We start from the raw sequence: 26069 nt of genomic DNA on the forward strand, positions 1-26069 counted from the left end.
CAACCACAGCAACTGATAATGCAGGCAATCCTATTACCCTAAACCACCTGTTAGGGGAAGGGGATTGGAAAGCAGCCTCAGACCAGGCCACCAACATTCCCCAAAATGTCCTTGAGTTTGTAGCTAATCAAGCATGCAAAGCCTTTCTGAAAATGCGGCCCGATGGCCCCTCACAATATTACTTAGACATTTTTCAGGAACCACAAGAACCCTATGTCAAATTTGTGGAGCGACTTGCTTCAGCTGTGGAACAGCAATTTAATGGAGAGGAGGGACAGAAACAAGTGATTCAGCAGTTGGCTTTCTCTCATGCGAACGAGGAGTGCACTGCTGCAATAAATCTGATACCCAGAGAACCAGGCTCGACACCTCCTCTCAAGGAGATGCTACAAGCCGTCAGTGCCGTCGTCCCACGCTGCAGAAAACCAGCCCTTAGAGAGGGGAAAACGCGCCATACACCTGCCATCGAATTCCCACCAAACTCTGACTCCAGCAGCGAATGTGATTCAGATATCTCCACTCCAGACCAGTGACACAAATAAAAGAAAAAGGGGGAGGTGTGGTGGTGCTGAAATGTTATCATAAGTTTCTTAGTTGTAGGTTTGATGTGATTTGGACTTTAACCCTAGCCTGGTAAAGTTCCTGTCTTGGATTGTGCTTATCAGAGGTTGATAAGAGTTGCCAAGACAACTCTAATCCTCTGCCCTGGGTTTCGATCGTCCTATTGTGTTTTCCCCCATCCCATTGTACTTCTCCCCCACATGTCCACCATCCCCCAGACCCCAGACCTTCAGGAGAGGTGTCTGACAGGGATTGGTGAGTCTCACAGGGCCACATCCCAAATCCACCTGATTTGTTAATGTTGTGTATTGCATTTTGACCTTACCCACCTGGCTTTGTGTGATTGGTCTTGTAACCTGTATCCACCCCTGAGATTTTGGGGGAACAAAAACCCCCTGTAACCGAGGCCCGGGGTCACTCCCCAGAGGCACAGGCCTGGAACCAGGGGCTGCCCCCTGAGTTACCCGAATAAAACCTTTTCTCCCTGAGCCTCCGGAGTGTCCCCTCTTTTAAACCACGGCCGAGACAGCTAAGGCAAAGGGGCTGCGGAGCCAAAAACCCACGCGAAGGTACTGTTGGGCGTATCACAGCTAGCAGGTGGCTCAGCTGACGCTGAGCTGACCTGAGAGACAGATACGCGAAGCAACACCATTAATATGCTTTGTCTCTGAAAATACTACCAAATAGTCTTAAAGCAAGGACATGTATATCTGGAAACTCAAGAATTCATGAAAACAAACACAAAACCCATATAAACAATATGAAAATATTATATACAAAGTGTATGTGGATTTAAGAGCATTAAACCTCTTTGTTAGTGTGTTCAATATCCCATATTTCATTTCCTCACCAGTCCTTTTCATAATGAACATGTATCCTCTAATGGTAATGAGTTATTGCATGAGGTGGTTCTTCATGTAGTGAAGGCCTTATTTGTTTTGCATATAGAAAATTAAAATATCTTCTATATTTGCCTGAGCAGTTATTCCTAGAATTCAGAACTGTTCATTAAATTTACTGACTGTCTTCTGTAACATTTTACAAAGACTATTTCTGCATCAAACAAAGAGTTCTATTCCTAGAAGATAAAACAAAGGCTAAAAAAAGAAACCATCTCTCATATTGCTTTTCCCATTCTTTTATCATTCCTTTGTCTTCCCCACAATACTATTTCCTCTATCTTTTCTTTTCCTTCATAGTATCTTTTCTTCAAACAGTCCTTGCAGATCTGGTGGGATTCAGATAATGAAAGAATAAAGAGAAAGCAAGCAAGAACTTGCAAGAAATTAGTACAACCTGGTTTATTGTTAAATATATAGGACAAACTTTACAAGTGTTTTAGAAATCCCCACCAGCACCACCAGAAATAAATGTATGAATGACAGACTGCTCCATAAAATCCTGTAACTAAGCTTACAATCTTTGGCACCAGCCATAAATTCAAAGTGTGAAATGGGATTAGTTCATTCCCAGTGAATTAGTGTCTGTGTTAATAGAGTTCTAAATATATAATCATATAAATGCCAGCAAGAAAAATCTTACACAGGCTTTCGCTGTGCAGTTATTTCCAATGTGGACTCGGGAAACCAGCCAGGTTCATTCACCTTTGGGAGCAATGCTTCAGACTTCTCCACAGTTGGACTTTCTGTCTCAACATTCCAGGCAGAAAAACAGGCAGGTCATGGGTTTTATCAAGCTTTGTCAGATCTTTAAAGCATTATGACTTCCTTAATTTTTTCTGTCTCACTCTTGGATTTTTGCAAAGTAGAGTGCAGATGCCAAAATGAGAGCCTACAGAGGGTGTTTGATTTGGACCATAGCCAACTTCTCAAACTGAGTAGGACAACATCACATCCAGAGAGTGATACAGTTCTCTACAGGTAAAGAAAACAAGCTTCAGCATTCTTGGTTTCTTGAACTTGAGCCAGAACTGTCTGTGACTATCCTGGTCAGCAGAACAGACTTTGTTTGGAGAGTTCAAACCCACTGTTTTCTCTTGAAAGACTGTCTGAAGTTTTCAGTCTATGTGAGGCAGTCCGATGAGCCCTTTTGAGCTTCTTGAAGAACGTTGAACTTTGAAGTGTTGTGTTCCAAAATAGTTAAGCATCCAATTTCAGCCATAACGTGTGCTGGAGTTCAGACAGGGCTAATGTTTTATCTATGACTCCCTCCTTTTTGTTATATTTTATCTCATAAATATATACACAAACTCATCTGTATTTATACATTCAAATCAACGTTAGAAAGTCTTCAGAAAGGAAATTCTAAATTACTGTTAATTACCTGATTATAAGTCATGGGAGAGGAATCTAGATTATATATGTATCCCAGAGAGAATGAAAGTAAGTGTGTAAACAACTATCTCAAGTACCTGATTTTTATTTCTGTTTGAACTGGTAAAGTATGTCTTTGTAAGGCAAATATTTTATTGAACATTAAGCAAGTGAGGTTTGTGATTTAACCGTTAGGGGGGTAAAATAATGAGTAGAATGACAAGCAAAATGACACAAGCTAGAGGTTAAAAACTATTTACACCATTTTCTAACTAAAATTTCTGAAAATTTTGTATACACATGATTCAGCCCTATTTCTATTTTATAATCATTTCCTATTTGAATATTTAAACACATATAGTGATGTCAGGAAAACTGTCCAATGAGGAAAAAAAAAAAAAAAAAAAAAAAAAAATTAACAAATGCTACTAGTTTTACAAGAAGGAAATTCTAAATTACTAACTACTAAATCTTTGCTTATAAATATTAGGGGGGGAATCAGATTCTAAGTCTTTTCTCTCCTAGAAACATACTACACACATTTTTACACAGCTATCAAAGGCAAAATTATTGATTGAGAATTAAATAATATTATATTTTTTTATAATAAATTGAGAAAACCTGTTATATCTAGATGGAGATATAAACAACCAGTTCTAACCTCTGACAATTACATCTAAAAGTCCTTATTTCTGTTCTCTGGCTGAAAAGGAAGTCTAGTATGCATAGTTCAGGTACTGAAATCAACACTGTTGGGTGACATGAACAAATCTGGTTCTTTACTTGGTTTCAAAATCAAGGAAAGTTTTTCTGGTTTAAACATATTTTGGTTAAATCTTTCTTTTATCAACAACTTCTTATAATGTCTGTATTCAATCTTTCCATTTTTAATTTAAGATATGAGGTATAATGTCACCAATAAAATAAAAATTAGCCTCTACAATAAAATTTTACTGAGAAAATATTGAATGCTTTCTATCAAATACAGTTTTGACTTTATAATTCTCTTCTAATAAGGTTAGCAATATTACACATCTTTTTTTGAGAAATTAAGAGAAAAAATTTGCTTTCCAGTCATGGAAAAATATAAAGACATATAACAGTCTTCACCAGTCCTTCTGTCAGAAATAATATAACAGAAATTCAGAAGCAATCTTATAGAAGTAATTGCCTTTTTGCAAGTGAAATTCTGAGTCTCAATCTGTCCTAGCAAGCACTTTGTTTTGATGAAAATTTAATTTATCACACATTTTTCAATGGAGTAATCCTTAATTATTCTGAATTCCAGTATTAATCAAAACAGTCAATGTCAGCATTAATTCTTTTACATGTTTTCTGACTCGGTGTGCTTCAAACAAATCCTTCAGCATATTTCTGAATTCCCAGCTTCCACCAGCTGTTTCTACAACTCCTATCCAACAAGTGACAGCTGGATAAACTAATAGTATGTCACAAAGAACAAGGAGCTTATTAAAGCTGTACTTTCTTTTCTTGTGTACAGTAGCACTATGGAGCTTCCTTAGGCTATGTAACGAATAAATCAAAATAATAAATGAGGAAGGGATTAAGTGTATACGAAAGCTCATGAAAAGGGAGATCCTTTGAGATTTCACAACCAATCTCAACCTCAGGAATTTTCAGATGTCACAGTGTCTCTTTAATCCTGGCATCTGAGTCTTTACCTATTTTTCTAGCATTAGTTAAACTCTACATTTTACATGTAGTTTGAAAATGAGACTATGAGATATATTGCAATTAAAATATCAAGGTAAATAATTTCTTACCCAGTTCATTTATCCTTTGAAAATGTTTCAGATTAATACCTCTAAATTATTACCTCCTCTCAAAATTTCAATGTGTAGAGAATCATCTATTTTGAGAAGTTTAGAGATATCTGTGGTGATACAGCAGAATGAATTTTTTCACAAATATAATTATATTCACAGAAATCCCAAAATATATCAGATTGCAGAAGCTGTATCAGGCTCAAGAATCTGCAAAATTGTTGAAGAAAAAAAAAATGGAAATGGAGACTAGAATAATAGGATCAATAAGTCATAGAAGTAGATATAAGAATTAACAGGTTATGCTAGTACACTAGCATAACCATGATCAATTATTGTAATATTAGATCACTTTCAGTGGCTTCTCTTACAGGCTCTAAAGACCTGTAAGAGCTATTTCCTGTGTAGCTATTGCTTAATTGCTTTCAAGAAATATTTGAGAGGCTATGACTATCCCTTTAAGGACAAGGAAATAAAAACAAGGATAAATTGGCATCAAAAATATTTTATATAGACCAAGAGAAATCCTCTACACTGTAAGCAAATCAGTTCCCTTTGTTTTCCCTTCCACTGATGTATTTTTGTTCAAGGTGTCCTGCATCATTACTAAGTTACTAGTTATTAAGTGATTAATTATTAAGTTATTAAGTGTAGCATTGGGTGCTACATTTAGCTATGAAGGAAGTCAGATGCTTCAAATGAAACCTGAAAACCAGCAGGCTGAATTGCAGAGGACACAGAAAAACAAGCTGTAGCATTAGGAAATAAAAGAGAAATCATAAATGCCTTACCATATGTTTTGTCATTTACTTAGATCAGATCATGATCCCCTCCAGTGAATTTAAGAGATCTGAAAATGGTTGAGATAGAAAATAATGCTGAAGGGTTGCACTAATAAACTAAAAAGATATAGATGTGAAAGGATAAAGAATAGAAAATGTGAGAGAGCTGTGGAGGAAGGGAAAATGTTCTTCCTCAGGCAATGCATAACACAGCGAATAAAAGCTGGAGAGGACACAGAAATGACAGGAAAAAGGAAAGAAAATATCAGGTCACTGACAATGCAACACACAATGTCTGCAGAATATCACAGATCAAAAAAAGTAAAATTGAGTCATAAATTGATTTGACACTATTGGTTTGCCTTTAATACTAAACCCACAAAGAGACCAAAACCTTACCTGGCATAAATCAGTGATGGTTGGCATGGATTCAGGTATCTCCAATTTTCACAAAGGGACACTCTGAGTCCAAGATTTTGGAAAAGAATTAAAGATTTGAAAATAAATAGAGATGCAGCCAATTTGGATTTTTCACTGCAGCCATCATTTGAAAAAAGTGATACCTTAGGATTGTCCATGACTTTGAATGGGAAAAAATACTTGGTGGTTCAAGTTTTTTAAAAGACAAAAAAAACTAATTCCTGAGAGGAGAGGGCAGGATGCATGGCCCTTGATGACAGACTTCTTTAAAAGTAATTATTTTGGTGACTTCTGATGTAAGTGTGAGAATCATGGAAGACATGACTCCTATCTCTTACTTTACTTGCTAATTATCTGAAATACAAAAGGGCAGCACACTCTCACTCTCCAAAACTGGCAGTGTTGCCAAGCACTGAAAGGGTGATTCCGATTGTAACTACTCTTAACTTCACTTGCATCAAACCAGAGCAAAGGTACTGCAAACAGCACTATTACACTATTGCACCAAAGTCAGTCACAGAACAAGATGTAATAAAGAGCAGGTATTGAGAGTGAAGCATCCACTCTTAGGATAATTTTCCTGAAGTTTTGTTCAGTCTTCAGTTTTGCTCAGTTTTAATTTTTCTTCAAGCAGTAGCACTTCCTGTCTTTCTTTGAGCTGCTCCTCAATCTACTGAGTCTTGTCAGGACACTTTTCTTCATTTTGCACAGGCTGGTATTATGGAAATGTTCTAATGTAGTGGTTTGTCCACTCATAACATAACTCCACATGTGCAGTCTTTCAGTGCTGTACTGGTGATCATTGGTTTAGTCTGGAGCACAAACAGCCACACAGCAAAGCTATTGCACTGCAAACTCACTGCAGTCTAGCCTTCAGCAGCTCTCCCACAGACAGCTGAAAGACTCTTCTATCCAGAATCTGTTCAGAAAAGTTATCAGCATCCTACTCTGCCTAGTGTGAAAACACAGAATTATATTCTTATCAGACAGAACTCTTCCTAACTTATTATCCCAGACTGCCTTTTAGAAAGTTGTTAACAATGATTAACTGTAAGTCACTGGCTTTTTAATCAAAGTTGGATAGAAACCATAATATCTGCAAACAGTTAAACAGGTATTTTACAGTTAAAATTGTTAAAAAAAAAATTTAAAAAAGTTAAAATAAAACTCAGAAATTTAAAAATTAGTCTTATATATCTATAAAACTCTACTCTTTCTTTTGAATAATAAGCTCATTTGTAAACTCTACCCCTTTTTTTGCTACTTCTTACACCATTTTACTGAAGTTCCTAAATATGTAAGATGTCTTGGTGTCTACTTCCACTTTTTGCAGTGCATTTCAAACACTGTTTTTTAACTCCGGGAATAAAAGATAAACATGAATGAAATTGTAGCAATTTCATCTTGAATCACATCCTTGGTTCAAGATTTGTTGATCAACTGTTTTAAACTTTCAGGTGTTTAGCTGAGTAACTGTGAATATAATTTGGAAGTGAAGGATGTCTGCGTAAAACTTTTGAATCTTTTCCAAAGCAATGTGTTCAAACTGACTTTTTCCTAACACAGGGTCTTTGATCACTTACTGGTGAAGATATAAAAGGTAATAAATGTATCTTCCATCTGTTGCTACCACCTGCCTACCGCAAAAAAAAAAAAAAAAAAAAAAAAAAAAAAAAAAAAAAAAAAAAAAAAAAAAAAAAAAAAGACAAACAGAGTTCTAGTATTGTTTCCCCCTGTGTAATATAGTGTAAGTTAAGCTTTCATGGAGAAGAAAAGTAGTCACAAATGAAGGACATAGATCCTTTCATCACTTAGATCTTTCAAGGCAGAGTCTTGTACTGAATAAATGAATGATAAGGAAAACATGCTTTTTATGAGTTTATGGGACAATAAAAGTTAAAAAAAATATAGTCTCATAAAATCAAATCTCATTGTATTTAGCTTCAGCTTGCCTTATGCTTAAGTAGATTTCTATTTTTATACACAGAAGGGTTATTTAGAATATTTTCACTGTGAGGAGGACCAAGCAGTGGAACAGGTTCAGAAGTGGTGCAGTTCCCATATTTTTAGGTTTTCAGAACCTGATTGGACAAAACTCTGGGCAACGTGGTCCACTAACATAGCTGGCCCTGCTTAAAGCAGGAAGGTGAGATGGCGAGATCCTGAGCTCCCTTTGGACCTGAATTGTTCATCAACTGTGTGAGCCTGTGAATTGTCCATAATGCACTGCACACAGTAGTTGCAACATCTTTGCATTTAGGTCAAATCTCAATCCTTGTTTAAACAAATGAGTTAACTGAAAGTCAGAATAAGTTATCTTTTAGCATCCTGCATGATTAAAATAGGACAGTCAAGATTCAGAACTACCTATAAGATTCAATTCATTTTGGCTTACTGGGGCACCTATCCTTCTTTCAGTTTTTAGTTTGTTGCATTACATTGGTAACATGGTACTTGCTTCAGATGGGAGAATTTTTGATGGACCTTTCCATTATACTAGCTTTTATTGTCTCTCCTTTCTCTTTGTAATATGATCAAGTTGTACTGTTTTAGCTTTTCTCATCTTATCTACATAATTCAGTAAGATTCAACTGATTAACTTACATATACCATTTGAGTTCACCTACTGGACACATTTCAGGTCCTTCAGTTGTTCCTCAAAAGGTTTATTTGATTTGGGGATTTTTGATATTCAAAGAAACAACTGGAGATAGGATGTCTAGAAAAAGAAGCAACTTTAGTTACTGAGCCAATGTCTTGATGCTGCAACTCAGCTTTATAAATACTGCAAGGTCCAAATGGTTGGTCCTGGTTCATTGATACCTTTTGTTTCAATACCATACCTTAACAATATCCTGGTATATTGGTTCTCTTCCTCCCTATCCCAAAGAAAATCAGTAGGCATCATACTGAAATAATATCCTAAAGCAGTTTGTAATGAAATATTCCTGTGGTGTGCAATCAGACACTGCTACAAATAGGTAGAACTACAATATCAAGAACCGACACTATACAAGTTAAAATTCAGCTCATGCAAAATCTCTTCTCTCCTCCAAAGTTTACTTGGTTCAGAGTGTTTCTTCAGCAGACACAGTACTGGATGATTAATATATCAACCTCACAGTGTGAGAGTTGACTTAGTTATGAAATATATGAAAGTTATACAAATGTATCTGCCTTAAACTCTTCATTTAACATTTCTCCATATGGCAGATGAGCCGCAAAATCTGGTGCAAAGATTCTGATTTATTGATGTATTTCATTCCACAAATGGAATTTGTAGCAGGTGTGCTTGAAAGTCAAGGAAGCATGAGGAAAGCAAGTTAGGTCTATATGCTGCATACCACATAATGCCAGTTTCCAGTGTTTACTCTGGAGCAAAATTCATAATCTTGTAGGCAAAATACGTTAGCAAAATAAGGGCAAACAGTCCATTCTTTTTGAGTAAATCCAAGTGAGAAAAAAAAAAAAAAAAAAAAAAAAAAAAAAAAAAAAAAAAACCCACACAAACCGCAGAGAGGATTCAATTAATAGTGCATCTGGTCTTTTTAGAAAGCATTGAAAATCTCTTCTACAACAGGAAAAAATAATCTGAAGTGTCAAAGCTCTGTTCTTTCTTTAATACTGTTCTCAAAGTTATGTTTAGATAGGTCAGGTTGGATGGAGCACTGGGCAATCTGGTCTAGTGGAAGGTGTCCCTGGCCATGGCAGGTGAGTTGAACTAGATGCTCTTTAAGGTCCTGTCCAACTTGAACCATTATATGATTCTATGATTCTATAGTTGCAATAACTTTACATTCACAGCACAAAATATGAATCTTCAAAGGTTTAAAACCACAAAAGATATTGAAACAGCTCTCATAAGATTAATTTACACCTCTCATATTAGTGACATCACACACCAGGATCAATCTGAAAGCTTTTAGATGAGTTTTCATGGTGCCTAAGTTAACGTTCTTGCTGTGATTTGTCCTCCTGAGCAAACTTTTTTTCTGATTATTCATGGAGCTTTCAAAAACTAGCTAAGCCAGTTGATATTTTAAGCATGCAGCACTTATCATTCCAGCACCAAAGATAGGCTTGAGTGAGAAAGCAAGTTGTATTTGTAGCTTCATTATCACTCCAGAATTTTTCTATCTTCAAATCTAGTTTCACACAAAGAAAAATATGCATTAATCTCACATATGAATTGTGATTGCCAAAATGTGCTTTAAGAGTGAAATGTACGATTCAACATGGCTGGGAGATTCATGCTGAAGCAATTCTTTTTTCATATTTTGTAGCTGGAGTCAGCTTTGCGTGAGAAAGTGAGTTGATTGAGTGGCCAGTCAGACCTGAAAAATAAAGTAGACATCTGTGCCTGTCAGCTTGTATAGAAGAGTCAAAAACCAGCGCAACTGAGTTTGAAAACTGGATCAAGTTATGAGAAAACTTTGTTTTCATTAAATCCAACCTCCTGCTACCCACTAGTGTCCTACCTGACCTCTGATGGCAGCACTGATGTAGCTTTCACAGGCTCCCTCAGGACTTTAGCCATTTGGCCCCTACGATTTAAAATCTTTTTTTAATATCTAGCCTAAACATTTCCTTCCTTAGCCTCAGGTCACTTATCCTTGTCCTATATCTTCTGAGACTGTGAATAATTTCCTCCATTCAATTTCCACTGCTGTATTGAAGGCATGAGACTGAGAACAAGAAAAGACAGAAAAAAAGAGGAAAAAATGTCTTAGTCTAAGCCCACCTCCCCCTTCAGCTTTCCCACAGACTGTGAGTTACAACAGAATTATCAAGATTTTCATACTTTCAGTTTTATCAGAAAATTGTAAAGATCAGCCTATTGTATAGTACTATTAAAGTAACACTACCCTGGTTTAAATAAAAACAATCAATAGATGAGGCCCATCAAGCACTGACAAGGAGCATTTTCCTTTTTTTCCTCTTTTTAGTTACTGGAGGGGAGCCAGCCAGCCAAATATACTCTAGTCTAAAAGAGTTTTTAATGAAAAATCTTTGCAATGTAAGCTCGAACACTGCTGTTAAGGCTGAAAAAAAAAGAAGATAAAGTACTCTGTCATGAATTTTTGTGAGGCAATTAAAATTCATTTCCACATTGTATAAACAGATGACAAACTGGTTGTTTCAAAAAATAACACAGGGATGAATTGAGCTACAAAGCTTAAAGAATTAACCATTTGCATTAAGATGCCAAGGGCTATGGAAATCTGCATCAGATCACAGAGGTAATGAACCACTGGGTGTACTTCATTATTCATGACAGTGGACTCACAGTTGGGGAAATAGTGTAAAACACAGATCACTAGCTCTTGATATTGCTATCTGCTCCTCCCTAACCCTACCAAGAAAAAAAAAAAAAAAAAGAAAAAGAACAAAAGAGCATTCAAAAAAATCACATCCAGTGATTCTGTGATTCTATGAATTGCAATTAATGAATGTTGGTTATTTATCCAGAATTTCACTTGAAGTATTTAATCTGTCGCAAAACTCTATAAAGTATTTGAAGCAGTAAAGAAACTAACCATACTTGAATGGAAAACAAGTTTTCATAGACAGTTGGACTTTTTATGTTCATGTGATATTGCCTGAGTCCATTCAATGTAGGATCAATGTATCAGAGTGCAGCTGTTTAATTAAAAAAAAAAAAAAAGGATGAAAAGTGAAAAGTTTTGGCTTATTTTCCTCACTGTATTCTGGGACCGTGGTATTAAAATAATTTTTTGGCATATATATTTTCTATTGCTTTGGATTATTTTGGTAGATAGCCACTACAGCAGAACAGCGCAAGAACATATCACAGTTTAAATTATCATGAAGTGCAGAAGCACTCACACTTCATTCCTAATGTTTAAGTTGATATGACAGATCATTTTCCTCCACAAATATCTGTTATACAGGATCCAACTCAGAAATTTCATCTAGAGTTTCCTCACCCATTTCCATCAAGATCCATGGCATAAGTTTACTTCAGTTTGTTCTTAAATTTGTTAAAATGTTGGTAAGAGATTTGTGGATATGTACTCTGAGAGAAAAATCCTGCAGAATTTCTTTGGTTATAGTGGTTAGATAGTTGCTTAAAACTATTCATCTATGATTATCTATTTCCATTCATTCAAAAAGACAGTGTTCATTATTAAAAAAGAAAAAAAAATCCAGACCTACTTCCTCAGCAAACCTGAAACTTGAATGAAGGGAAATTCACATTTAATAATGACAAATAATGTTGAGCCTATGTTGTACACTGTATTTTACATTAAGACTTTGACAGGAATAGATCTATAAGTGTGTAGGTGAAACAGGCAAAACTAAAGAGGAAGCATATCAATATAAACATATTTTGTCCCTGGTGGGAAAAAAGACTGAGGTGTTTGAAACACTGTCTTGATATTGAATAAAATTTTATCTTTTAGAACATCTAGGTTCTTCAATTTAATAGACTTGATGGCTTTCCATGACACCTGACACCTTATCACAGAAGAGCTGAACAGAACTATAATCACAGAAGAGTTAACAGGATCTTATGTGAGAGGTTTACCATTTCAATATGGATCATATCTGCCTCCGTATATACTGCTGTCACCAAAGAGAAAAACGTCTTTATATTCTTCCTTAGATGAAAATGGTAAATTAACCATATTCCTCCCTTCATCATCAACATTAGCCCTTCCTATGTTTTCACTGTCCATTTTGAAAAAGACTGTTTCATTGTCCTTCCCAAAATGAAGAACTGAGTCATCTTGTCTTCTAGCTGTTCTTCCACTGCATTTTCTCCACTATGTGATAGTATAACTTTTTGAAACAGTAACTGTAATTTACTTTGTAGGGGCAAATGAAACAAAATTGCCTTGCTCAACCTGTTTGTTTGTCTTTATCTTTTTTACCTCCACACTTCATCAGAAAATGTCTCCAGTAAAACACCATAAATACATGAGAACTGGTCATCTAGTTACAGAAATATATTCTGTGAGTAATGGAGCTCCAAAATTAAGATCATCCCACACTCCTCATGCAGCAGAACTGAGAGTAACTAAATTCTAATTTTAGCATTTCCATACACTTAGAGGCATAGGCACTGTGAAACTGTGATGCCTTTGACAGCACAGTCCATTCATGGATCCACAGCCTTCCCACTCCACATCAGCAGCCCCATCAGAGAAGCTGCTGTTTCAGGAGAAGGAAGGGTATAAATGGATCAAGAAGGATGGTGCTGTCAGTACAGAGAGCTTGTGGAAGACTGGAGTCAACACTCCTGTTCTGAGCTGCTTCTCTCACTTTGTTACCATTGTGTAACATAACACCAGCATTAGGGCTCCTCTTTGCCAAGCTGTGGGCAGGCACAGATGGAGGAACGCGACCACTTCAGTGGCATTTAGACATAGATTTTACTCCAAGGTCAAACCTTCATTGGGGACTCTTCTAATTTCTTAAGACATGAATGAAATTAATCATATTTTGTGCAAAGATTCCTAGCTGCATTATTATATTAATTTCCAGTAATAATGTTAGGCAATTTTACTTGTTAAAAACAAAATAAATGAAGAAAAAAGCTAACCTCAAACAGTAGTAAAGACCATATTGACAAAATTGACATATTGATATATTATTGACAAAAATTTTATGGAAGAGATTTATTTTTACTGCCCATTTCAAGCAGTTTTTGGGGTTTTTTATTCTTTATATTTCTTCCATGTTGTTTGCATTTACCGATCATAATTACCAAAAGCTTTGATATTTCATAAGTTTTGAAGGAGAGTAATTTATTGCAGAATCTGATGTTAAATTCCTGGATTTTGTGTTGTAAACATAACTCTGTAGACACACAGTGCTCTCAGTGGCCATGGCCATACAGAATGGACCTGGATGGAGCCATAAAAGCTCTCAGTCCTTCCAGACCATACAGGTCAGTTTTAAGTGCAACACATCTTTGAAGTTAGCTCCGTATAATCTACAGTGCACTTATATGCACCACAGTTGAGTAGTTCCTGGTGGAAAAAAATGGCCTGAAAAACGAGAAAGCAAGCTGGAAATATGACATCAATAAAACATTACTTATCTGGGATATTTTCAGCCGAATAAAGATGTTTCATTCTGTACCATGTGACTGTGTATATCACCACAGTTCTTATGTGTTTTCAGCCCACATCCTCTATTTTTGTGTGTGGTACACTAATCCAGATATTTCATATTTCCCATATTGTCCAACACAGAATCTGCTTCTTTTTGCACATACCATGGAAATGTTATTTTCATTGTTTAGTTCCCATGTTTCCTGGTTTCCATCTCCTTCTGCACTTAAAATGTAAGTTAGCCTCTTACCTAGATTCTCCCGTTAAATGATTGATTTCATGAAGTGGCACAGGGAGCAATAATGTAATCCAGTGGATAGAGAAAAAAGAATAAAACTTCAGGCTGGTCTCAGCTATACTAGGAGACAAAAAGGAAAATACATTGCATTCCAGAGCGCTCATATCTGTCATTCATCAGGCCAGGTTTCCAAAGAGTGTGGAACTTAATACATTTCAAAACAATTGTCTGCCAGGGTGGTGTCCCACTGTTCCTCCTGCTCCCCCATACATGTCAAACACAAACTGCTTTTTAAGTTTTTTTGATATTCCACTTCTAGAATGTTTTTGTTATTAGCTACAGCATGCATAGCAGCCCTGAGATTTACAAGAAAAATTAATTATGATTACTAATTGCAGAAAAGAGATGAGTGAAATAGTAATGTGTACCTAAGGGAGGACTGGTTTGACTTCATTTTGATCATAAAGCTGGGATTTATGAAATGAATAGGTATAATTTTTGTGAAGTCAGCTAAAAAAAGTTAATCTTTATTTTCCTCTGAAGCTACATTTAAGAAAAGAAAAAAAAAAGCATGTTCTCACTTGAAGTCTACCCTCCTGCAGTGACATTCAAAGGGAGAAAAGGCTTAATCACCAAGAAAGTAAAGCTTTAAAGAATTCAGTTATGTATGCATTATTCTCAAAAACACAGTCAGTGATTTCATAAGCAACCAGACAATTAAGGAGTTCAACAAAAACTCAATAGAGACCTTTAACAGGGTCAAAGATTGGATTTCTAAAAAGGTTCTGAGTCACAACTTCCTCAGCTGCTTTCTTCATGGGAAAGAAAGGGAAGGAGAAAGAGAGAGGGTGAGGAACTGTGAAGGGAAGGCAATAAGAAAGAGAGCAGGGGAGTAATAAAAACATATATAAAAAGCAAAATTTCCTTACTGGAAGATTTATATTATGGAAATTTAAGAAAAAAACTTAATATGAGGCTAATTGTGATGTTCTGTACCTTTAGTTGCACAGCTGACTGAACTAGAAAATTTAATATTTTATAAATTTAAATTATTGACTAATTTGTTGGAAACTATTCAAATGTTAAAAAGAAAATCAAAAAAACACTCGTCTTCTTACATTTGCGTGATATTTTTCACTTTCTGAAGCAATATACATCAGAAAGAAACTCATTCCAAGGGATGTCATCCTTTCATTTCTTTTTGCTCTGATAATAAAACCAATAGATGTCAGTGATTCTAGATTGCAAATTGTGACTGAAAATGTCCAGGTTGAGGATTTGTAACTACTCTTTCTGGATTTTTCAGGTTATTTGTGACACGTGCACTTTGAATTTTACAGAGTGCGACGCAATAGGTTTTTCTTCCCTGGAGATAACTCTAATATAATTGGAGTTGCTGTATGTGATCTGATGCTGCCAACAGCATCTAGAGAAATGGAGCTCTGCCTTAGTGATCAGACCACCAGAAGTACAAATGAGATAGAAAAATCAAAAAGCTATGAGAAAGCAAACAGGTGAGCAAAATCTGCGGAAAAAAAAAAAAAAAAAAAAAAAAAAAAAAAAAAAAAAAAAAAAAAAAAAAAAGAGTGAGAGAAAAGGTACAAATGCTCTCTAATGCACACTCTGAAATGTCTCTTCCACTTGAGACCTGCAGTCTTGCAGTCTATGTAATGCACAATACAGGATTGGGAGGGCTTATTTATTTATTTACTTATTTAACTTATTTTTAAATGCCTAATTTCGATGACCTATTACTCTGACTAATGTGTCTTATTTTGATGGGCAGATCTAGGTATTTCACATGAACTCCTGGATAAGAATAGAATGATATATATATATATATTTTTTTTTAGGATATGCTGCCCATTTGCTAATTCTGCATGACTTTATCATTCTTTTTCCAGAACAGGTACTCTTAACTTAGGGTCCCACCAGGAAAACCTTTAATTTTATTTTTTGGGTGCCTAACACTGAAGGTAGTTGCAACTTCAGTTTTTACTATGGGATATGGATCAAGATTAATGGGTTGCTAGCTGGATAATGTTTCTTCTTTCAAATATTGACTGTCTGTCAGATCTGTTGTTGAAGGATATTACTCTCTTATCATCATCATTTTCCCTTTTAGAAAGGGAAAACTTAAAGCAGTTACCAGGGTGGCTAAAAAGGGATCTCTAAATTCTCAGCTGGTATAAACTAGGCGTATAAGAAGAAGAAAGAAGGATTGCCATGTACCCAAGGGAAATGTGCCTCCATGCCTCCCATCCCTTTCTGAAGCCACAGCCTTAATCAGCCCTTACTGAGGGGTCCTCTGCATTGTGTCACAACACTAGTTATGACACCTCCCATGCACACAGATGTCTGTAATGTGTTATGATGTTCGGTACACCCAGATACACAAAGGAGAGGCACCAGGTGTAGTGCTCTGCTCTGTGTCTCTGGAGGTACCAGACGTCTTCCAAATTGAGGAATTCATATGTGTTACTTTCTCTGCGTGGCTGTGTTTCATAATTTTGACAAATGGTTATCATTGGTAATCACAGCTGCTTGCTGGCATTCATCTCAGAAAATTTGCACCATATTGTATTTGCTTCATAACTTTATGGTATCAGGCTGGCTTGTGAAACTGCTTAGCTAGCTACTGGTTTTGCTTCCCAGGCCTGTGCCAGCCAGCATTTCATTGCAAATTTGTGAAGGTGAGTGATTTAAACTGGTGGCTGAGAAGCTGCTATTCTTAAAGCCACTGAAGAAAAGAATTCACCACAAATTTAATTATTTTTACAAGGACCCTGGATGATTTTAGCAGTCAGTATCCAAAAGAGTTCATTTAATGATAGTTTGAAAATCATTGATCAAACTGTTATCTCTGTCATTAACTGTCAAAATTTCAAACAGAACACTCCTGCCCCATAATGCTAAAAAAAAGTTATGACACTAAAGGGTCAAACCCCCCTAATTAACACTAATTAACACTAAAGGGTCAAATCCCCCTAATTAACACATTAGTGCTTAGGGTTTTAAAGGTATGTTAAAAGGCAAAAGGCAAAGAACTGAATGGATGCTATATTGAAGATGGTCATTCTGAAATTTAAGAAAATCCACTTTAAGCAGTGACAATGCTTAACATTACAGATTTTGCCTGTGACTGAACTTAACATATGAAATTAGCATGCAATGGCTCAGACCTGCTGCACTTATTACAGGTGCATTAGTAACATGTTTTGCTAATTAAGTTTAACATTTCTGTTTCTCTCCCAGCCCAGAGTATTTCATATAGCTTGATGAAAAAGCTGGTTATCCAGGGATCAGCCAAATTCATTTCTAATACCAATCACAACAACAGTATGAGGCAGACAGACAAACAGGACAATATTTTGGATATGTGGAAAGGTTCAAATGTTGTATCTCACTACAGAAAAGGAAACCTAGCTCTCTTGTCTCCTGGGAAACATACATATATTGTTTAACATTATATTTCTCACAGAAATCAGCTCAAGACTTGCATATGAAAACAATTTAAGAAGATAAACTTAGAAACACCAATACTGTGTAGAATACTTTAATGAAAGTATGAAAAGCTAAAAGCATTGGACAGCTTTTCTTCAATGTTCATTCATCATATGGCTTTAATGTAAGATTTGATATAACAATCTCATCACTGTTTTTCAGTGGCAAGTAAGGACATCTTAGAAATTAAAAACCTAGTAAAGAAAAACATGCGTGGTGCTGTGTCTTGCAAATGATGCTTGTGTCTTAGCAAATTCAGAACTAGAGGAGAGCATCTTCACCATCTTTCGAGCTGCTTACTTACATCTCCTTCCAAACAAAGTGAATGGTTTACTTCTAGTATTTGCTAAGAACCACTGAGGTGAAAAGAAAAAAATAGAAACAAAACAAAGAATCTGGAACAGTTACCATATGGTAACTGTTGGTCATCAGAGCTCTAAACAAACAGTTTTACAGTGCCAGCTTTAAGTGCCAAGCATAAAATAGCTCAGAGACACATTTGTTCAGTTCATTTTCCCATACTGGGGCAGAATCTGGGAAGTGGTGAATGAATTCCTTGTATTGCTTTGTTTCCATGCATGACTTTTGCTTTATCTATTAAACTGTCCTAATCTTAACCCACGAGTTTTCTTACTTCTACTCTTCTGATTGTCTTCCACACTGTTACAATCCGGTGTAAACCCAGAAAAGCAAAAAAAGCTAAATCTCTGTATGTAAACTGAAAAGAACTTTGAAAGTTCACAATATACTCAAAAGTGAGATTAAACCAAACAAGGTTAGAAGTTAGTACCAAAACATTGATGTATTTTATCTAGTGGTAAAAGAGGCAGAGAGAAAGAAAGAAAGAAATAGAAGATAAAAGAAAGAGAGATAAAAGAGTGTGCCTGGGGGGTGGGAAACAGGGATTGAGTGACAGGAGTTAGGTGGAAGCATGTCACCCATCTGAGGATCCCAGAGACATTTTGTTACTCCTCTCCATCTGCTCTTCTTGGTGTTGAGGGTTCTCCATTGCTGCAGCCACACAGTGTCTCACCAAAGAGTATAGAATTCCATGGATTAATATACATTGGCAGGTGGGAAGGCCTTCATGTGTCCCTTGCAGGGGCCAGTTTCACACTGTCCCTTGCAACACTGAGGGTCTGTTGTGTCATCTTTGGTGGTCTGGTGCAGGGTCTGGAGACCCCTTTTGGGGGGCCTTTGATGGGCCATGATACCCCTCTGCTTTTCCCTGGGAGAAGGGCCCCACAACTGGGCTCCTCTGCACAGTGGAGGATGGGTGGTGACTCCCTCTGACCAGAGGCTGTCCACAACACCCAGAGCCTCTCTCCCCACCCTTTGGTGTGAGGGTCTGTGCAAGCCTGGCAGCTGGTAGCCCTGGGGCTGTCATCTCCTCCCTGAAGGTGTAAGCCTTGTGGTTTGTGAAGGTCCCCATCCCTGAGCTGTTGTTTTATCTCATCTTCACCAACAAATGGTGTAGGGCCTCACTTAGAAGGCCTATTCAGGGTGTGGTGGTATTCTTTGCAGCTTTTGTAATACAGTTCTGCTATAATTGGCAAAAGTCTTTCATGAAAATATTTAAGTCATAAACTATAATATTTCAGTCTCTGACATATCCTATCAGTGGCAGTGAATGAGTAACTGTGTGGTTCTCAGTTGTGGGGTGGGGTAAACCATGAGTGTCTTAGATATATAAGTTTTTTTATAGTTACAATTATTTTTATGAGTCATAAAATCTACATTTTAAGACCCTGTTTCAGAATGATACTTTTAAAAGTGTGAGAAGTTCTGTGACATTAACTTTTAAGTAAAATATTTATTATATTTCTCGTTTAAAGTGCCACAGTATCATCACCTGATAACCACATTATCAGCTTTAAAAATACATATTTTCACCACAATTGCTAAACAGTAAAATAGTGAAATCAAATGTGTTTCTCAGGCATTCAAATGTAACTCTTTTTCTGAATATAGAGAAAACCTTTCTGCCTCCACCCTTTCAGAAAAGCAGCACAATATTAGGAAACCATTTATTCAAATTGCAGAGTTCAGTCACAAATTTTATGAAAATTAGTGGCATCAACAAAAGACTAAATTCTGGTATTTACATGCATTAAAAAACATCAAGTCTATCAATATTAAAAAAATCACATAATTCACAAGGCAATGCTTAATATAAAAGTTCTGAAACCATTACAGAGTAAAATGACTGTGCAATTAATCAAGTAGCAGGAAATATCACAGGAAAAAACCTGTTTGTGTAGCAAATCACTTTATATAGAATTTGTTTAGTATTTTAATGGCAGTATTGTTATAGTGTTGAATCAGATATTGGCCAAGATGTGACAATTTAATAAATTAGTACTTGGGGATTGTAAGACTCAGCATGAGTTTCTCCTATGAAGGTTAGAAGTGGTAAAGATGATGGGAAATAATATTGGATAGGTTCAACTATTTTTTTGTTTCAGTCCTCCTATAATTGCAGCCAGTTTTTGAATATAGGTTGTCTAAGAATATTTACATCCCCATAGGACTCATAATCAACATGTTCCAGTAAGCTTACTAAAGTAAATCTAACAAATGTAAAACACCATAAAACTGTGTCCCACAGAAAGACTACAGAATTTTTCAAGGTCATCATTCCCATGTGTAATAGCTGAGAATCTTCTAAACCAGAATATCTGCCCCCCTCCCCTCCCCATTTGGATTAGATTAATACATGGAAAAATCACAAACATCAGTCCAGTCCTTTGTGTCTTAAACATGAACCTCCATAACTACCAATGTAACCACAAATATCTCATATTCAGTGATAATAAACAAAAAATCAATTACAAAATTTACTCCTGCAGCATTTGAATCTTAAAACATCTTTTATCTGCTGCCAAATTTGAAAGACCTTTGCAGTTCCAGCTGGTTAGAGACCTTGTAATTTCCAATTCTAACTTTGTACCTGAGTCTCTCATATACTTTTCTTTGGTCAGGTATCTGTGATGACTTTTAGGTTTAAGTAGTTCTATTCCTTCCTTCACATCTGAATGAATTAGTCAACCCCAATTTCGTTACCATTTTTTTCCTAGCTGAGGCTATGTAAGCCAAGTTCTAAACCTCTCTTGCTCAAATAAGTATTGCATTCCCCTAATCACCATAATAGCTGTTTCCTACACTTGCTCCTTTATTATGTTAATCTTTGTTGAAAATAGGTGACTAGAATTGTATGTAGCATTCTGAACAAGGTCTTAATCAGTGCCTTGTAAAATGAAATTAGTATTAACCTGGCCCTGCTTAAAACATTGTTTAATCTTTTCCAGAATTTCACAATCCTCTTTTACTATTTAAGCACCACATCTATTTGGTCATTTGTTAGGTCCTTCACTTGTTAGGTTCTCAGTTTATAAAAAAATGAAAAAAAAAATATTGTTGTTAAATTTATGTTTTATGTAAACTCATTGAATATTCATTACTTAAGAGATAATTTCTTGTTCAAAGAACTGTAAATGTATAACATAAATAGTATTTTTTTCTGGTTTATTCATAGGTAACTTGTCCATAAAATATGAAAAAAAAAATTACTCTCGATATCAAGGAAATAGCATTTTGAAGATATTCGAGTCTATTTCTTGATGAGACTGGAATTGCATCCATTCTCACAGAGTAAGATTTATTTTTTCAGGATAAAGAGGGAATAAGAAAAAAAGTCAGGAATCTTCAAAATAGTAGATAAATTAGAAACTATTAAATATAACATAGAACTCCTAATGTATTCCTAGATTGCAGAATGACCTTAAAATGACTGCAAATATTCTACTATTTTAGGTGAAATATGGATGCCTTTATCACCTAAGGGTTTGGAAAGCCTTTTAAAAGCTGGTGACATACCAGCAATGACTTTTCTCACTTCAAGAGGTCATGAAAGACAGATATATCTTGCTCTGCAAGGAAGAGGAGTACAAGTGTGACACTGTATAAACTTCTGAGCTAGAGTATCTGCCAACTGTGAGTGACTGACATGACACTAATGAGCCAAAAGAAGTACATGATTCATTAAAGGACAGCGTACACTAAAGCATGACAAAATTTGAAGTCAGAAAATAAACTGCTACAGAAAAACTGAAATTTTCTGGCCCAGAATTCTTTCGGGTTTTTTTGTCTCAAGATTTCTTTTTTCTTCTCTTGGCCAGCAGATTTTTCTTTCCTCCCCAAGACCAGATTGTATCGAACAGTGAAGGACTTATAAATCACATACATTTGCTTCTTCCATTCCTACCTACTCTTCCTCCTTCACATTAGAAGTTTATGGGTCTAACTTATTTGAAGACTGATTCTTACAAGCTGCTACAGACTGATTTTTAGTTCAGTTCCTAATTGTAATCTTTCTTCAGTGCAGGATGTGAGGCTACAGTTGAAACACTAGAAAAACCTTAGCCTGGTAGTTGGTTTCTCACTTCTTGCTTGTGCCTTTTTAGTGGCTCATGGCTGTGCTACCTAGGAATTCATCACACAATACATCTGGGTGAGCAAAACCAAACTCAGTCTTTTGACAGAAAATATAAGCATACTCAGGAATAGCTGCAAGTGCAGTATCAGAAGAGCCTTAACTGTCTTTGTTCCTTTTATTTACTGTTTTTGATGAAAAAGCAGTATTTGCATAGGTGTTGTGTTCATACCTGTTCAAGATAACCATGACCATCTTTCCAACATCCTCATGCAAAACTGTTATCAAGGTCTAGGTTAGCATATTATTTCCCCACAGAATTATGAACAAGAATAACTATATCTGATGTTACAAGAAACTGAATGATAGTTTCAAATAATGTCTCACAATAAAAGATAATTACAATCTAATGTAAATCTATGTTAAGCACAAGATACCTTCAGGCTATTTCTTGTTCCCAGCTATAGTCAAGGAGCATTTTCATTCTGCTGTTATTTTCCATGAAAGCAAATGATTTGTCATAATTGATAAATGTGTGCTGCTAACAGCCACCTAAAGAATTTATGCTCATTCTTGGACCAAAGTAAAAATCTCTTTGCCATTTCAATCACTCAGCTCAAAATAAAGTATAGCTGGCATGAAACTTATTGAAATACTTTTATTTATCCTGTGTCATCCATAGTTCTATTATGCAAAATATTAACACTGATGTGTTTCAGTAACAGTTTACAATATGATTTTTTAGTACAAAAAGGAAAGAAAGAACAAATTTATTTAATGATTAATCATTTTCTCAAGTGTCCTCTTTCATTTCCTTCCTTCCTTCCTTCCTTCCTTCCTTCCTTCCTTCCTTCCTTCCTTCCTTCCTTCCTTCCTTCCTTCCTTCCTTCCTTCCTTCCTTCCTTCCTTCCTTCCTTCCTTCCTTCCTTCCTTCCTTCCTTCCTTCCTCTCTCTCTCTCTCTTTCTCTTTCTCTTTCTCTTTCTCTTTCTCTTTCTCTTTCTCTTTCTCTTTCTCTTTCTCTTTCTCTTTCTCTTTCTCTTTCTCTCTATCCCTCTCTCCTTGTTGTTTCCTTGTATTTCTATGATCACATTTTTTTCTATCGGTTGGGAAGAAATGTAGAAATGTCCACTCTTCCCTAAATAAAAATCTAAAGAGCTGGGCCATTTTAAAGCGATTGCTCTGAGATAAGTCTAGTCTGCTGAACAAACAACTCATGTGCTCTAGAAGTATTATCTGAAAATTATTCTTCTCTGAAACTGTTTCTGGAATAATCATCTTTTACTCATGTACTCTACTGTTGAGTACATGTTACAGTGAAATCTAAGTCACTATTTATAGCCAATAACTACATGCTTAAAATTAATGTTTATATATTTAATTTAAATGTACAGGCTGTTGGGGTTTTTTGGGGTTTTTTTGAGGTAAAAGTAATAGGAAATCTGTGCTAGAGTTTCAGCTGAATTAGAAATCTATAAAATTACAGGTGTTATTTCCTTCCTTCCTTCCTTGTCATTTAAACCACCGAAAGTTAGATTCCAGAATTAGTTGAATTTTTCACCATTATTTTATATTTCACAGAAACTGATAAGCTTGTCTACAGGATGACTCATTCATCTATCCTCACGATCTGGTAGCATAAAACATCTTTAAAAGTGTCTACATTTTTTCACTGAATATAGAAAGGCCTTAGACTAACTATTAAATTTCCAAAGTTTTTTGAGGTTAATCCTTTTTGCTGTCTATTCAACTCCTCCTGGGTTATCAACCACATTTACAGTGATTATGACACCACCCCCATGATTTCTGATTGCACATTTCAGCACTTCCTATTCCCTGCCTCTGCACAGAGATAAGGACACCCTATGTTGATCTTGCCAATGCCCAGCAAAATTTGTTCCTCTGTCAGTGCTCCAGACACTGATTCAATATGCCAAAAAAACCCTGGTGTTTCTACAAATACAAAATTTGAGAGAGGATGGCAGGAAGGTTTATAATTCAGGTTTAAGTTCTTTGCCAATAACATACTGAATAAGCACAAAGATGTTTTTAATCTCTTTTGTATAGTTATTTCACTGCTGTAAAATTTTGTTGTGTTATGTGGTGTCTTAACAATGTCACAGTGCTAATATACAGTGGCTGGTAATCTGACCTACTACATGAGTAGCAGTAGATTGGTTTAGGGAGGTTACAGAGCTGTCATTTTTCACTCTAGATTCACTCTAGAAAACTCTAGTTTCCCTGTAATAAGAAGTCCTTCTATGTAAAAAGTATGGTACCACTCTTAAATGCAACGTGAAATACATTAGCTCAGCATAACCACTAAGTTTGATATAGATTTTCTCCCAGAATACAAATTTTAACTCTAATTGCATTACAGCTTTATTAATTTCCCAATGTTTCCGGCATGGTTTTATTGGCATACTTTTGCAAGTCATTAATTGTGCATTCTGCCACTCTAGTTTTAATGACATTGTAATTTATTCCAAGACTGCTAAAGAAATGAACTGTATAGTTTTCATTAAATGGCTTGAAAAAAAGTTATAAAAACACAAATAAACGCTTACTAATAAACAGATTATTTACAAATATTTCAAAACACTGGAAATATCTCTTGAGACAACAACAAAAGAAAAGACAAAATACAAGTGGAAATTTGAAGCCCAACATTCCTTTTATGGAAAATAAAGCATCATAAATCTTATCAGAGCTTTCCATCAAATTATTTTTCTCTTACTTTAAAACTATAGTACCAATGGAAATCTGAAATTCTGTTTTTAACTATTTGTTCACAGTACTTCCTGGCCTTATAAATACAAACAAACCCTTGAAAATCTCTCATGAATACCTCTAGATGTTATTCCTTTCTCATAGCATCTGAAATATCAAATAACAGCAATAGTAATTTCAACCTTTTTTCTGAGTGTGGAAGTCATTTGATAGGAATATTCAATAGAAGTCCAGATATAAAAGCAAATTTTTAATAGTGCATGGAATAACCCAGGAAAACATAAGGTTCATCTCAAGACTCTGTAAGAACAAAAAAAAATGTAGCTAAAAAATACTCAAAAGAAATCTTTCAGCTACAATGAAGGCAAACTGAAGAGTTGGACTGGGAGAAATACATTTAACTGAACAAATACAGTCAAGTATCTGCATGCCACCATTTAACTGTAATGGAGAGGGTAGGAAAAAATTAAAGGACTTTAAAGCGTTAAAGGACTTAGATGTTTAAGGGATTAAAAACAAAATTTTGCCTAAGACTTTCAGCTTGAATATTCTTTTATTAATTATTTTATTGACTTATTCTCCTCCATCTCTTTTTTTCCATCCTCCCATCCTTCCTTTATTCTTTTTTTCTTTTCTTTCATATGGCATTGATCTGGAATAGATCCTCTTGTTTCAAAGTGTCTCTTCACAATATCAACTTGCGTCTGAATACAAACAAATTGGGCAGCACTATAGCCATTCTGGGGGCTAAGCAAATTCGGTGTAAGAAAAGTGACTATACATGCCAGCAAATTTCCCATAGTCAGTGGGAATTACAAAAGTAATTTTGTCATTGTCGCCTTCTCTGGATCCATTATTCCTCCACAGAAAGTAGGTCTTCTAACACCTTCAGAGAAAACTAAGTACAACTTCTAGGTTTTTAAATGAGAAAACTATTTTTGAGCAGTGGCGAAAAAAAGGATGGTGAGACGTAATAAGTCCATGACATCTATTTTCTCTTGATTACAGGCAGTTCTTTTATAATCTCTCTCTATATATATTTAAAAAAAAAAAAAAAAAAAAAAAAAAAAAAAAAAAAAAAAAGCCCCTGAAGTCTACAATTTTCATAAAGCTCTAGAATCATGGAATTTCCAAAAGTCTGGATTCTACCTGAATTTGGTATTGGACTGTACTGGTCTGTAGGCTACTCATTCCCACACATTTACATGATTATGTTAATATTGCATATTCTTTCCATAACCTTATTGTTTTCATAGGCTCAACTTG

Source organism: Zosterops lateralis, assembly GCF_965231275.1.
Source record: "Zosterops lateralis genome assembly, chromosome: 6".
NCBI lineage: Eukaryota > Metazoa > Chordata > Aves > Passeriformes > Zosteropidae > Zosterops > Zosterops lateralis.